This window comes from Pinus tabuliformis, chromosome X (genome assembly GCF_031772625.1).
Source record: "Pinus tabuliformis cultivar Carrire ecotype Pingquan chromosome X, CPIR1, whole genome shotgun sequence".
Taxonomy (NCBI): Eukaryota; Viridiplantae; Streptophyta; class Pinopsida; order Pinales; family Pinaceae; genus Pinus; species Pinus tabuliformis.
The window spans coordinates 901,948,358-901,965,797 of NC_142308.1; the positions used below are offsets into that span (position 1 = coordinate 901,948,358).

The following is a 17,440-nucleotide window of genomic DNA, read 5'->3' on the forward strand; positions in this document are numbered from 1 at the left end:
AAAAATTTGTTAGTCTCATGTACATATGTTAAGTTATTAATAATCTTCTGTGAAGGAAAAATTTCCAAATGTATTTCAAATGGGTCTATGAAATATGGATGCAAATATGATAAATTCAATAGAAGACTATCAATTGAATTAGATTGCTGGTCATATTATGAAAATACACTCTCTTGATGGCACTTCTTTTGAGAAGAAAGAAGCAAGTGATAAGAGATGGACATCAATTGTAATTAGAAGAGCAATAGATTTTGATGTTCATGATTATGATTAGGAACTTTATCTTCCCTTCCAGGTAATGCATTAATTGAGTGTTCAATACTAAATTGTTCAATATGCTAGCATAAGATATCTAAAAACTGGAAAATGAAAACATAAAAAGAAATTTGAAATTAAACGAAATAAATTAAGGAAAACTAATAAAATTAAATCATAATTTACATTATTGTTACAACACAATTGCAGTTGATTTAAAACAATTTCCCCTTGACAAGCATTGGCCAAAATAATAAAATATGAAGGATCATTGACATTAACATATGGAAGAGGAAATGATTCTGGACCAAGAACAAGTGTAAGAGCTTGATGATCATATGAATTGTAAATTGGAAAAGACTCTTCAATGTTGAAATCATGAAGATCATTTTTGGCTTGGGAATGATAATTAGTTGGAACAATTTTTGAGTTAGAGTGTTCTTCATTCCAACATATGATTAATCTCTGATCATGAAGTTTCAGTTAAAAAGAAGACAAATCAACATCCTCAATGATAGAATAATTATCATATGTAACTTCATGAATTTCATTGAAATTTTCTTCATTGCCATATGAAAAATCAAAACAAGAAGGAAAATTAAGCTTAGGTTCATCAATATTGGAAGAATGATCAATAAATAATTCTTTATCCTAATAAAAACTAATAGGGAATTTATTTGGATCAACCTCTCTACTTTCTAGAATGATATTCATGCAATGAGAAGGAAAATTACTATAAACAAAAATATTGGGATAAAGGGAAAAATGTGAATTTGAAGAAATGAATTTGAAATATTCTCTGTTTGTATTTTCTTCATTGCAAATTTCAAATTTAAGATCATTCAATTAACTAACTGTGCTTTGTTGAAGAATATTGTTTGGATGCCCTAAATTTTGTACTTGATCAACATGATCAAATTCATAAATTTATGTGGTACATTGCATATTATTGAAAACTTGAATTTGTTTATGTACTTGTTGATCTATTATCTGATTTTATGAATTTAATTAAGTGTGATTCTCTAATTTCAAGGTAACTTTTTTTTCAAGATTGTTGCTAGTATCTTCTTGCATTTGAATAGTAATATTTTCCAAGATTTGTGATTGAGATTCATTGACATATGAAGGTGAATCCTGATCATTATTAACACTATATGAAGTGTGCACTAAATGAAGGAATTGATCGTGCATGGTAGAGGAAACTTCATCATGATTAGTCTGCACCTCCATATTGGAATTCTCAATTATGTTAATAAAATTTGAAGAGGATGGATCAAAGCTTGTAATATTTCCATGCGGATTGTGAACGGGATGAAGAGAGTAAATATATTCAAACTAATATAATAATTCATCTTTCAAAGGTTTATTTTCAATTTTAAATCTCCAACAATTTAAACGAAATCTAATGGTAAAATCAATAAAAGACTCATTTTCGAACCTTCACATATCTTCGATTTTGTCACATACATGTTCATTGTCATAGCCTTCAAATTTACAAAGGAACATTGTAGTAAAATGATCCCAATTGTGAATTGAGACAACTGGAAGAGATTTACACCAACTTATGGCTTTTCCTAAGAATGTAAGAGTAAAATTTCTGCATAAAATACCTTCATAAATTCCTTGAAAATCAGAATTTGTAAATTCTTGAATAAATTGAAAGGCATGATCAAAAGCAGAAGCATTCATCTTACCATTAAACTTTACCTTTGACAAGTGTCTTACTATTTCTGGTGGAGTATTGGTAGATGCATGTTTAGAAATACAACTGCAAATGGGAGGTTTACAAGGAGCCATTGTGATTAAATAAAATTTTAAAATACAAAAACTCCAATAAACAACAAGTCGAAGGCCCTCCTTCTAGCGCCAAAAATGTTGAAGGCTCAAAAATCTCTGCCTACAACATTATAAGGGAGACCACCCAGTCGGAAACTTAGAGCAGCTTCTTTTTTGTTGAAATGGTGGTTTTGACTGGTTAAACTAGGTCCAGTTACCTTCTCTCTATCTCTACTGACTTAAAATATGACTTTTACCTACCAATAGAGAAGAGACATCAGATCATACCTTTTGTTGATCAGGCAAGAAAATGATCCTTAAGCTGATCTGGGCTAAGGCAAGCCACAACTAAATTTTCCTCTTTCATAGGAGGACTTTTGGGAATGTAGAATTAAATCTAAATTCTAATTAATCTTAAAATTCAAACAAAGGAAATATATTTTAAGCCTATCTCGATTAACAAGATGTAGATCTAACCCAACCGAGAGAAAAGTAATTAAATGATTGAGATTTAAATATGTTTAGCTTATAATGAATATCAAAATAAAGAAGTAGTTCAATTAACTGATATTATGAATATTAAAACAAATTATGTTCAGAGATATATTAACTAAGATAATTAATTAATAACATTTAGGAAGTAGTTCACACAATGATGATGATTATTAAATCAATAACACGAATGATTAAACAATAATATAAGGAAATAGTTCACATAATATTACTGTTTGTTAAGAAAAAATTAAAAGGTTGATCTCTGAGTAAGTAGTTACTTAAAAATTAGAGTTTAACACATAATTAAACAACATATAATTGCAATAAATCACTCATGTAGACAATACTGCATAATAATGATAGAAAATGACACATTTATGCTATTATAAAATGAAACCAATATTAAAACAATAGTATTTTAAATATCAATTTATTGAAACCATTTCTCTGGCTCTGATCTCCAACAATACTTTACAATGCTTGAGTTATGTTGTTAAAACAAGAGCTGCAATAGTGCAAGCTCTGCTCTTCATACATAGTTCAAAATGCAAAAGAAAAATCCCAATAATCCCTAAATTTGAGTTTGATCCTCTCTCTACCTACAACCTAAAATCCCTATTACAATAGTGCTTTAAGCATTACAAAATTGTAGAAGAGAGAAACCCTTTGCTCATTCTACAAACCAGTATTTATAATTTACAAAAAAAATTCTAAATAGGAGAGTTGTTGAAGACTAATTCTGCTCCAACAATTTTCATTAGTCCAAATTCTTATTCTTCTATAGCTATAGCATTTTTTTCCTCATCTCTTCAATTGTCCCTGTCAAAACCAATTAGAATTCAATTAAAATACAAATTAAAATCAAAATACCAAATATGGACAAAAGGTATCTCCAATCAAAACTTAATTAAATAAATAAATAAATAAAAGAAAATCTAAACTTTTTATTGATCCCTATAGATATTTGATTGGTCAAGGAGAACATAGTTGAATGAATCTATGTTCAGTAGAGGCTATGAGCAAATGAAAGTGCATAAAATTAAACTCAGAAAATTAATTTTGTTTAAAAATTCGGAGATTGATATTTTGCTTAATTTTAGACCCAATAAATGATCAAATCTGATTATGAAACCACTTTAAAAATATTCTCCATGAAATTATCTATCTAATGAGCCATCATGGGCCTCATTTGGCCATATAAAACTCAATTTATGAGCTTCCAAATTTGAAGAATTAAAACGGCCGGAATTCTGGAAAATTTGTTGCTTGGGCAAAAAAGAAAATTTTTAATTAAAATTAATCCTAAATCAGATTATAGTTATTTCTTAATTAAACTATTTTAATTGTACTTACATTTTAAATTTATTTAATTATAAATTAACTATAAACAAAATCTAATTAATTAAAAAATAAAATAAAATAAAAAATTTAATTGAAATATAATTATATTATATTAATATTATAATTTAATTATCTTAAAATTATAATAATTAAATTAAAATAATAATATAATATATTATAATAAAAATGTAATAATATTATATATTAAAAATCATATTCATAAAACCCAAAAGCCTTTAGTTAATATGGTGTTTGTAAATGGAGGAGGGAGTTTACTTGAGGTGGATGGATAAGGAGGTGGAGTGGAGGATGAGGTGGAGAGATAAGGAGGGAGGGTGAGGTCACCATGACGCAGGGTGGAGGAGGTTGTGAGTCATAAGGAGGTTAAACGAACTTTAGGTTAAAAACAAATAGCCAATCACATAAAATCCGATCGATAGTTTTAAAATATCAAAGTTTTTTAAAAGTGCGCAATATAAAATTGTCGATATGTTGATGTTACAATATCAGAACATTGGAGCTTTGGAAAAGTTGGAGATTTCAAAATCAGGGTTTCAAAATTGGAGGTTTCAAAATCATAAGTTCTATTTCGGGAGGAGGATTGGTGAAGTGGGGTCCACGTGGAATTAAAAATTCTACAAAATGAACTGCAACCACTTTGTTATTTTAAGATTTCGGGTTTGGTAATTTATTTTAAAATTAGAAACTAGAATAAATTACCGAGATCTCGAAAATGCATTATTTTAATTGTTATACAACTTGGCTGGGTCATTTTGTAGGACTATTAGTGAAAAATGAAGAATTTAGTAAAAATTAGCTAGGGATTAATATTTACAATGAATTACTAATTTAATTACAAAAAAATAAAATAATATACATTTTGCACAATTTTTAACCGAGGTTGTAAAAATTATCGAACTTCAGATGAGCACCATTTGTACACCATGTAAGCAAATGAGATGAAACAAGTACTGATGGAAAGCTAATGAAAAATTGAACTCAATGAAGTGATCAAAATAGAAATCCAAAGAAAATAAAAAATGGAAACATTATAGGACACTTAACGAATAGAAAATAATAAAAAGGTGATTTAGCCAAAAATCAATGGAAAGGGTCCCCACTATTTGAAATAAATAAGTAAAAGATGGGGGAGTTGGGTTTTCCCTATAACAGAACACCATGCAATCTGACCACATCTCTAAAGAGTACTTTTGCTACATCGCTAACTGAGATTGTAGACTTCACTAGAATGAAATGTGCAACCTTTTTCAATCTGTCCACAACAACCATGATGGAATCTTGTTGTCTCACTATCCTCGAAAAACTTGTGATGAAGTCCATGGAAATGAATTTCCATTTCCACTCTAGAATTTCAATCAGCTGTAGTAGTCCACCTGGATGTTTACACTCTCCCTTCACATGCTGACAATCAAAACACCTAGCCACAAACTCTGCTACATCCTTCTTCAAGTTCGACCAATAATAAAATCTGTTCACAGCTGTCAATATCTTCTGATAACCTAGGTGACCCGACTATGGTTTCACATGAAACTCCCTCAAGATCACCTTCTTGAGCTCACTACTATCCAGGACATATATCCTCTCTCTAAATCTTACCAATCCATTTGTAAGGCAATAGTCCACATCCTATGCACCTATACCTGTGCCTGTACCTGTACCTATCCTATACCTGTACATGTACATGCCCCTGTACCTGTACCTATAATACCACCTATACCTATACCTATACTATCACCTATACTCTGCTGCAACCTATGCATAATCTCCATATATCTGACATCCTATTGACTTGCCTGCAAGATCCTATCCTGTAAGTCTATCCCATAGGAGCTCATAGTTGCTAAGTGATTTACCTGTATCCGCCTACTAAGAGAATCTTCCACTCTATTCTCTTTGCCTTTGATGTACCTAATCTCAAAATCGAACTCACTGATCGTATCCAACCACTGAGCCTGCCTACCATTCAGATTCGGTTGGTCAAAAAGATACCACAAACCAATGTGATCACACATCAATGAAACCTCATGCCTAGAAGATAGTGTCACCACATCTTCAACGCATGTATAATCGCAACCAGCTCAAGATCATGCGTGGGATAGTTCTGTCCATGCTCATTCAGTTTTCGTGACTCATAGCATACCACCTATCCATCCTGCATAAGGACTCCACCAAGTCCTTTCTTGCAAGCATCTGTGCATACTACAATTTTTTTGTCCAGATCCACAATCTTTAACACTAGTGCATGTGTCAAAAACTGCCTAAGTTGATCAAAACTAGCCTCACACTCCTCTGTTCATTCAAACTTCTTACCTTTTCTCTGCAATTATGTGATAGGATAAGAAATCTGTGATAAGTTTACGATGAATCTCCTATAATAGCCTTCCATCCCCATGAAGGATATCACCTCATCTACATTCCTGGGAGCTACCCACTCCATGATGGCCCTTATCTTTTCTGGATCTACTGCAATTCCCCCCTTGGAGACAACATGTCCCAAGTAATGTACCTTAGTCTAAAATAAACTACACTTGTTGAGCTTAGCATACAACCGATGCTCTCTCAACAACGTCAACATTGCTGCTAAATTCTCAGCATGCTCTTCCCCATTTTTAGAATATATCAATATGTCCTCAATGAACACAATAACAAACTTATTCAAACACGAATGCAAAAAACTATTTATCAAGCACATAAATGTAGATGGATCATTAGTTAAACAAAATGGAACTACAACAAATTCATAATGCCCATACCTAGTCCGGAAAGATGTCTTGTAAATGTCGAGAACACTGCTTCTCCCTTCAACTGTTCGAACAAGTCATCAATCCTCGACAACGGATACCTGTTCTTGATGGTCACTTTGTTCAATTTTCCTATAGTCAATGCACAATTTGAGAGTACTGTATTTCTTCTTCACAAACAATACCGGTGTGCCCCAAGGTGATACACTTGGCCTAATGTATCCGTTGTCCAACATTTCCTTTAACTATAGCTTCAATTCTACCAACTCAAGCATGCTCATCCTGTAAGGAGCTTTTGATGCCGAAGCTGTCCCTAGCACTAACTCAATAGAAAAGTCTACCTCCCTGTGAAGTGGAACCCTGTAATGTCCTCAAGAAATACATTCTTGAACTCCTATAAAATTGGGTACCTTCTCAACACATCTGCATCCTCAACTACCTTACCTTTGTCACTAGAAATGTGCATTGCAAATAACATACACCCTTTCCTGCAACTACGCTTTTCTTGCATAGCTATCACCATCCTAACTGATGTGGCTTTCTTCTTTCCCTGTAAGACTCTTGGTTCTCCATTATTATCAACACACTCAATGACTTTATCATAACAATCCACCTTGCTTTTATGAAGATACAACCAATCCATGCCCAATAACATACTGTATGATCCCAATGATAATAAATTCAAATGTGTTGTGGTTGGAATACCATTCAAATCAAATGCACAAGCTCTTACCAATGGTGAACTCACTTCTTGACACCTGTAGTCAATTGCAGTAACCAAGATTCTGCATGCAATTCCTTACTCAAACCACACTTATCCACCAAGTCAGGACTAACATAGCTATAATTAAATATAGGGTTAATCAAAATAGAAATAACTTGATCACAAAGCTTACTGTCCATCTCAATGATAGTTGCATGATGGTCTGCCTGTTTGTTATCCAATGCTGCATAAATACGAGGAACGCTCTGACCAACATCCACAACAGTATGTGTGCCCTTGGCACTATATATCTAAGGTCTACCACCCTAATTCTGTGGAAAATATCTCATGTGATGATCTTTTACACAAGTCCAACAGTTTATAGGCTTCCAACCTACACCCTTATTCTGCTCCTCAGATCGATGTCCCTGTCCTCTATCTGATGCATTGAACTTCTTAGATGGTGAAACATTCTATTTGTTATTTGTACCTTAAGGTCTTGTTGGGTGAAACCCAACTTGGCCAGATTTTGGGCAAGAAATCTGAGTTTTGTGGAGCGTGCAGTAGAAAAGATGTCATGGAGTATGAAGTTGATAGCGCAGTAGAGCAGCGGAGCACAACGAGGACCCCGCAGCATAGGGGCTTCACGGCGAAGACCCTCCCCATTTGTAAAAAACATAAATATTGTAAACGTTGATGATTTTGGACTATATTCCCTTGTATTTTAGAAACCATGGTATTGGGTCCATGGTAATGTAGAGATGTAATCCCTCATGTAATAGTATATATAGGGATGAATAATAAAGAAGGAAGTTATCAAATATATTGAATTGATCTAGATCTATGTTTATGGTGATATTTTCGTGATTTGTACTTTGGAGAAAGGGTGAGGCTCTGCAACTGAGTGCGTGGAGGCTTGGGTCTACAACTTAGTCCATAGAACATATGCAACTTAGTGCGCAGTTAACCTGCAACTGTGTGTGTAGGAAAGAACTGTTTGTTGTACCAATAATCTATTATAAGCAACTTTTCTTGTGGACATAGTCCCACAATGGGATGAACCATGGTAAAATCTCTGTCTTCATGTGTTGATTTTCTTATTATCTATGCTTTATTTCAGTACTGTGAAGTAATTTGTAAGTATTAAAGCATAAAGAAAATACAAAAGTGCCACATCATAGCATCCCTTAGGGTGCAGAAACCTGGTTCTACAACCTCCCATAGTTCCTTCGGGTGAGATTGCGACCTGCTTGCAAGTCGTTGCTGAAAGGGTCAGTGATTGAGGGTTTTTTTGGTGCGCAGTAAAAGTCGAACTTGGGTCAGCCCAACCTAAGCCAACAAATGGTTCCATTATTGGGACTGGGATCTATTTGAGGGATCTTTATGTTGCATCCATCGAAGAAAGAAATTCAAGATTGGGTAGAATAGAAGGAATGAGAATTTGCATAACAACAAAATAGAAGTCCTCATCTGTCAACTAGGAGGTGGTTGGAGAAGTATATATTCAAAGATCAATACAAAATATTCTTCGGTTCATTCCATGTGGAGCTATATGAGTGGATATTAAGGTTGACTGAGAGAAAAGACTATTTTAAAGGAGATGCACCTAAGGAGTGGACTCTTGAAGTAATATAATGACTTAAGAACACTGATAACAATATCTCAAGAGTTGTTGACTTTTGGATTGACAACATCTTGGGAGGATTCATTACTAAGTTTATGGTAGACTCGATTGTGTCCTATGGCGAAGTAGAATGGAAATTTTTCAAAGGACATCAAGGTAAGTTCCTGAAATATCTAAAACTTTAGATTAAGATGCTTTTGTGTGAAAAGGGAATTTTACGAATGTAGTAAGATTATTAGTTACTTATGTTTGGGAGAAGATCTGAAGAAGAAACTGGAACAACGTGAAGCGGAAAAATACATACAATAGATACTAGGAAGAGGTCTCATGGTCAAGATCTAAAGACTTTTATAGAAACTGACTATAGCTCCCTGTTGAGTGAGTCTGAAAGTGAAGAAAATCACCTTGAGAACCCTGAAGGAACTCTGCAATATTCACCCTTCCAGCTTGAAATTTAAATGAAGCCAGAATCAAGTGGTAATTAGGGTACTTTTGGTTTTCCCCATCCCCCTACCCCACCTATCCCTCCTACCCCACATCCCCTTCCCTTTATGAATCCCTTTCCCCCAGCCCTCCCCCTCCCCCTGCAAGAAGAACTATGGCCGGTGATATTAAGCTACCTATCTTTAAAGGGATTGGATCAGAGGACAAAAGAAATTTTGGTTTTTATGCGAAGCAATATGGAAAATGAAGCAAGTCCATGACAAAAATGTAAATAAAGTGAAACTAGTCACAATATTCTGGGATAGAGTATTGGCATGGTACATGAAGTATTCGAGTAATCCGATCAAATCATTTGTAGATGTTAAAACAAAACTGGTAAACGAATTCAAGGAGACGAAGTTTTGGTTGTAGTGCATCATAGAGCTAAAATAAATAAAAAAAAATCCTACTGAGTATGTGTGGTAATTTGACTAAAGATACAAGATATTATTGGATTAGGTGAGCTTCGAAATAACTCCACATCAACATAAAGAATGGTTTATAGCTGCATTGCTTCCACATATAAGATTTCCTTTTTCACAACAAAAGACCGAAACTCAAGCTGAAGCTTTAGAACTTACAATGAAATTAGAATCTTCGCCCATGGGGGATACCAATGCAGGTATGCAATAGATCTAGAGTTAGTTGGAAAATTTGACTTTGCAGATACAAGATATGAAGAAAAGTAAGGAAGTTCACGAAGAAGTATGGTGTACAAAGTGCAAATCAAAAGGTCACTTTAAGGAACAATGTCCTCTCTTTAAAAATTACATGGCTAGTGGAGCACCTAATCCTTTGAATGTCGGATCTAGCTTATGGTGCGAGATATGTAAAACTAGATGTGAAGATCGTGCAAAATATTTCTACCTATTGTAGAAGTATGTCCAGACTCCAAGAAAATTATGTTGCAAATTATGCGAATCAGTAGGGCATGATGAGAACAACTGTCTAGCTTATGAATTGATGATAGAGCACAGTACTGATGCGTATAGAATGTAAGATGAAGAACATGGAAAATATAGTGGTTGAGGTGGTTATCAAGGCCGAGGTCGAGGTACTAGTCAAGGTTGTGGAGCTGGTCGAGGTTGTGGACAAATTACAACTGCGTCCAGGAAGGTCACTTTGCAAGAGATTGTTAGAATCCTACTACGACATGTAAGTATTGAAAATCATTTGATCATGTAATTGAGGAGTGTTTGGTACTTATGGAAAAAATGCAAGAAAATAAAAATCAACAACTGACACAGAACATTCAGATGATGACTGTGGAACCAAGGACCGATGAACCTCACATTAATATTGTAACAAGGAGTGGAGTTGCGACTGGAAATGATAAAGCAAATGGAAAAAAGGAAGTTGAAGCTACATGGGTTATAAAGACTATTGAAAAATCCCTTGTGTTTGATATTCAAAAGGAAAAAGAAGTCTTCATAAGAGTAAAGCGAAGCTTTATGGATGCAGGAGCTTCGACATCTAACGTGTAGCATAATCAAAAGAATAACTGTGGTGTATCATCTTCGACACAAAGCCAAGCTTTGAAAATATAGGAACAAGATGCAACATATAAGGTAGATACTTTAAAATATTTCCTTTAAACTTGTATGAAATTGTTGCGAGATCAAAGAGCTGTAGAAGGACTTCAGGAATTGGTAAATTCCTACGCATGTAAAGAGGTGTTGTAGAGTGAGATGCACAAAGTTAACAACTTAGATAGAAGAGAATTGGAAAGGAAATGAGGCTTAGTGCACAAATAGGAGAATATGACATGGACCAAGTTATTTTAGATCTAGGATCTGAAGCTAATGTCCTGACAAAGAAAAAATGGGAGTTAATGGGTAAACCAAATTTGCAATGGTCACCTATTCAGCTAAGAATAAGGAATCAACAAAATATTATTCCTCTAGGGAGATTATCAGACATTATAGTGGACATTGAAGGGGTGCGCACTACTACTGATTTTTAAGTAATAGAAATTGTGGGTGACAGTAACCCCTATCCTGCATTACTTGGACTGGATTGGGAATTTTCCAACACGGCTATAATCAACTTAAAGAAAATAAAAATGATATTTTAAAGAAACAATATGAGAGTGATCGTTCCCTTGGATCCATCAGAAGGAGCAAGGTATATTGAAACAATTAAAAAGGAGTACAACACATTTGATATATATAACATCTATCAGATGACAACAGAAGAACAATACTGTGTCAACCCTACTGAAGGCAAGTTGAGTTGGGCGCATGGAAGTTCATGTGCTTCAGATTCCACAGAAGAATTGGAAAATTGGAAAAACAGGTTACATGAATTATCTACAAGACGATGTGCAAGAGTTACTAAAGTAGTTCGATATATGACAATTGAGGTATGTCACTTACCTTTTAATATGGTTTGGGTGATATAAATAATTTTCTTGAAGAATATGAAGAACAAGTACTAGAGTGTTAGAGATTGTTGGCTCTAGATTTAGCCTTAAGAACTACTTCTGCTAGATGGTGGGGTACACATAAGAAGAATATAGGAACTTGGAAATAATGTCGAAGGTTGATATGGATAATGTTCGGTCAGGTAGAAACAGAGTTGGAAGATAAATACGATGGTCAAACTGATCCTAGAGAACACATCCAGCTCTGCATGACAGCATGGAGGGAGATTCCACGATAAGAATGGGTGCATGGGTTCATCCTTACATTAGAGACAATTCCTCAAAACTGGTACTTAGAAACAGAACTTCGACATGGTACTGCAAACAAGGCATAGATGGTTTATGGGTTTATATTGAAGTTTAGCTTTGAAGATTATTATCCATGTATAGATTCAACCCTTCACATAGTTAAAAATAAGATTTTTGAGAATGAAATTTCACTCACTTGGCATCCTGATTGGGCTGCGCAGCTACAGAATGTACTAGAATGCTACAACATCAATGCAGAAGAAGATGAAGACCCTCGCAATATTGATAGAATCTGAAGGCTACTGCAAAGTGAATGGACCTACGTTGGAAATGCCTAATATAACAAAGCCATTGAAGACAAAGAAGGTGAATATAATATGAGAAGATGAGCTGAAGTTTGCAACTATAGGAGATTATTGGGATGAAGAAACAATCAGCAAAGTGACATATATTATACATGAATACGAGGAGTTATTTCTCACTGAGTTTTTCAGATATGAAGGGCATAGTAGGATATTTAGGAGTTATGAAGATTCCTTTAAAGGCTCATGTGAACCCAGTTAAGAAAAGGCCTTACAGACTAAATCCATAGTACAAAGAAAAAGTGAAGAAAGAACTTGACAGAAGAATAGCAGTTGGAATCATTGAACCTGTGGAATCATTAAACTTGTGGGTAGGTCCTATGGTAGTACAAGAAAAGAAAAGACAAGTGGAAATTAGGATTTGGGTTGATTTAAGGAAGTTAAATGATGCATGTCTACATGACCCATTCCCTACTCCCTTTACTGATGAAGTATTAGACAATGTAGGAGGTCATGAATCCTATTCATTTAAATATGGATTTTCAAGATACCATCAAATTAGGATTGCACTAAAAGATCGAAATAATACCACCTTCGCTACAAAATGGGGTTCATATCAATATACAATGATGCCTTTTGGACTAAAGAATTCCCTTTCCATATTTTCAAGAGTGGTGGTTGCAACTTTCAAAGAATATATTCACAAGTTTTTAGAAGTATACTTTGATGATTGGACAATATTTGGGTTATTGAAGAAACATGTTGCGAGCTTAAGACTGATGCTTGACACATGTAGGAAGTATCATATTTCTCTGAATATCAAAAAGTGCATATTTTGTGTACCTTTTGGTATATTACTAGGAAATATTGTTTGCAAGCAAGGATTGATGGTGGATCCTGCGAAGATTGCTATTATTGTGAATTTACCTCCACCAAAGACAATAAGACAACTTCACACCACATTAGGACATACAAGATATTACAGAAAATTTATCAAAGGATATGCACAGATCACTGTGCCTATGGAAAAACTACTGAAGAAAGATGTAACATTCCTATGGAATGAAGAATGTCAAAAGAGCCTCGACACACTAAAAGAAAAGATGGTAACTGCTCCTATACTAGTATTCCCAGATTGGAGGAATTTCATGTTCATGTGGATGTTTTATGCATAGCTTTAGGAGTGGTATTGGCACAACTGGTGTAGGAGAAATCACTCACCCTATAGCTTTTGCAAGTAGGAAATTGTCTAAAGAAGAGAAGAACTATACAACTATAGAGAGGGAAGGACTGGCTATGGTATATGCTTTACAAAAGTTTAGACATTATTTGTTGGGATCACATTTTAAGATGTTCACAGATCACTCTGTACTAAAGTATTTGGTCAATAAGCCTGTTTTAGGAGGAAAGATTTGCCGAAGGATACTATTGTTTCAAGAGTATGCTTTTGAAGTTTTTGTTAAGATAGGAAGACTAAATGTTGGACCTGCTCATTTATCATGGTTGGAAACATGAGAAGAACCAACGAATATATAGGATAATATTCCTAATGCACAACTATTTATAATTAGGATTATAGATGATCACTTTGATGATAATATTCAATTATTAACCATAGGGATGACCCCTTCAGAATACACTACACATCATAAGAAATAATTGGAGGTTAGGCAATATATTTTTCACTAATAGCAGGACATTTGTATAAGAGGGGACAAGATGAAATACTGCATAGGTATGTTCCTGAGCACGGAAGACATATAATCTTAACATAAGCTCAGTGGCATAGCTGGAGCAAATTATGCAGGAAAAGATACCACGTAGAAAATTTTAAGAGCAGGATTATGGTGTCCTACACTACACAAAGATGCAAAGGAGTACTGTCGAGCTTGTGATATCTACCAAAGAATAAGAAAACCTTCAAGAAGAGATGAAATGACACTAGTGCCACAAGTAACATTGCAATATTTTCATAAATGGGCTATTGATTTTGTTGGACCTATCAATCCACCAGGAAAAAGGATTGGTGTGAGGTATATAATCCTTGCAACTGATTATTTGACAAGGTGAGCCAAACCACAACTAGTGAAGGATTACAACGCAAAAATTGCCGTGAATTTAATATTTGAATACATACTATCCAGATTTGTGTGTCCAAAGATATTGATGCGTGCTCAAGGATCACATTTCTTGAATAAGACCATTGAAGCATTAACTGAGGAATTCCAAGTTTCCACCAAAAGATAGCTCCTTATCATCCTCAAGCAAATGGAACTTTTGAAGCATTCAATAAAACTTTGGAGAATGCACTGAACAAGGTATGCAATGTAAACGTGAATGATTGGGATCATAGGATTCCAATATTATTATGGGATTATAAGACTACATGCAAGAAGTTGACAGGTCATATGCCCTTTAGGTTAGTTTATGGGCAAGAAGTTATGATTCCCATGGAATACATTGTCTCTAGCCTAAGAATTGCAGCTTTTACAAATATGGCGTACCCCGACATTATGGAAGAGAGGGTGTCACAGTTACTTGGTTTGGAAGAAGACAAGTTTATAGTAGGATTTCATCAACAAGTACAGAAAGTAAGAGAAATGGCTTGGCATGATAGGCACATTAAGCAAAAAAGGTTCCAGATAGGAGACCTTGTTCTCCTCTATGACAGTAAGTTTGTGAAATTCCCAGGGAAATTAAAAACACATTGGTTAGGCCCATATGTTATTAAGAATATTACTGATGGAGGTGCAATGCAGTTAGCGAAGTTAAATGGAGAATTAATTTAGGGAAAAGTAAATGGTAGTAGGTTGAAGTTGTACAGGGATAAAATTACCCCTACAACTTCTCCCTGAAGAAGAAAGAAGGAAAGTCTTAGTGTCACAAGTAGTTGAAAGTGGGCACTGGACTATAAACTATGCTGTCGAAAAAGCTTCGATGAGGAAAGTACTTCGCTACAGGCAGAATTATGTCAAATTTCGTAGGAGGATGCGACGTAAGACGAAGGTGTGCTACAATAGGGTACATGTCAAAGTTTACTGGAAAAGTAGAAATATGATCATTAAAAGGGAAAAGATAGGTGCAAAGTTGCATTTAAGACAAAATTTGGCAAAATTTAACGATAGATACACATTTAATGACAAAATATGAACAAAATTGGGACAAAATAAAATCTAATGATGAGTTTTGAAGGTCGTAATTGTTATAAATATCCAACTCCCACTCATATTAAGAACTTGGATGAATCGAGAGCTAGAGTGATTAATAGTGCGAAGAAGTTGCAAGAGAATTTGTTGTGTATGTCGACTGAGCGACCTTGGGAGGAGATTGTGTGGATTTTTCATGAGAAGGGAATGTCTGGAGTTACAGAGTCCAGACCAGTAGTTGAAACACCCATAGTAGTAGCACCTCCACTACAGAAGTCACAAAAATCACCAAGGCAAAAGTAAGCCAAGGAAGTAAGATCCAAGAAAAAGCAGGACAAGAAACCTGCCAAACCTGTGAAACCTCAGAAGAAACTGGAGTAGGTCAATATTGAAGAAGATGAGGAGGAAATTCAAGCATAGGAAGATATCACACCGTTCATCTCACCTCTTCAATCATACCTCCCACTAAGGAATCCAAATTCCAAACCATTAAAGGATTCCAAGGATGAAAATTATGGGACATTTACACCATTACTGCCGTGAGATGTGCTATTTTAAGGAGAGATTTTAGGAAAAATTCTGCAGCTGAAATTCACAGACAATGATTTTAATTACTGAACAAAGTACCCATAGTTCACACCATACTGGTACTTGCAGTAGGTTCACTACCTAGACAACAGAGTGATGAGATTGGAGCCACAACAGTGGGAAAATGGGTTGGCACAGTCAGGACTACTCAACATGTTGAATGTACTGCACTTCGGCAGAAGCTCAACAAATACAACGTGTGTGTGAGAATTATTGGTAGTAATACATGATGGACACATGTGGATGAGGAATAAAGTCACCATAGACCAAATGTTGATCTGGAGGATCACTAGATTACTGTACCAATGGCAGAACTGCACGGAGGAGTTCATGGGAAAGGATCAGGACCACATTGTGGCAGATACTATGAAGAATAACAAGGGATTGGTTACAAGAAATTTGGGCTATGACATAAACTTGATCAATGATGAAGCAGTCCACTTCACCACACATATTTTTTTCGGTAAAATTATGAGGAAGTGTTGTGCAAATGAAGTTCCTGTGTCGGTGGTGTCTTTAGACGCGCAGTGCATAAATGGAGTCTAGTATAACTGGGCTGCATATTTATGTAAGGAATTCCTGGACGAATGCCACAAATTCCAGAAGAAAGGTACATCTTTCCACTACGTCTGGCTACTATTGATCATTGCTACGTTGGCATGGAAGGAGCTGGAGGATATACAGTTTCATCTGATAAAAGAAGATGTATGTGAGGCCACGAGGTATGCTTCGTTGTGGCATATCACTCAACCATTGTGCACACATGAAAATATTTTTCTTTTAATATTATATCAGATAAATCTACACATGTTGGTAAATCAGCATCCATGCCTTTCACTTAGTTTGCACTAACAGTACAACACTATGGTGAGGTTCAAGGCGAATTTTCATAGATTGTACATACAGGCACACAGAGATGCGAAGAAGGAATGACATGAATTTCCTTATATAGTCAAAGAGGATGATATGGTAGAAGTATTACAAACATGGCTCATAGATTGGATGACTTGGCTGGAGGAGGTAGGATACAAAACAATAAAATAAGAAGATCTGGACACTTTGCACCATGGAGAAGGCAGTGGAAAAGACAAGGAGAAGGAAGCAAAGGAAGAGGAAGAGGAAGAATAAAACCATGAAGGAGAACATGAGGAGGAACCTAAAGGAGGTGAGGATATGACGAAGTAAATAGAGAAAATGAAGAGCCAAGGCAAAGCTTCCATCAAAGCTAGAAAGAAGCATAAGGCAGATACATCAAAAGAGATCACACCAATGGTTCTCACTGAGGGATACTTGG

General features: G+C 35.1%; 1 protein-coding gene across 1 annotated transcript in view; it reads left to right on the top strand.

Moving 5' to 3' along the window:
- The window catches only part of LOC149142598 (histone H1-like), a 153,447-nt gene that overhangs the window by 120,384 nt on the left and 15,623 nt on the right, over window positions 1–17,440 (top strand). The window lies entirely within an intron of this gene.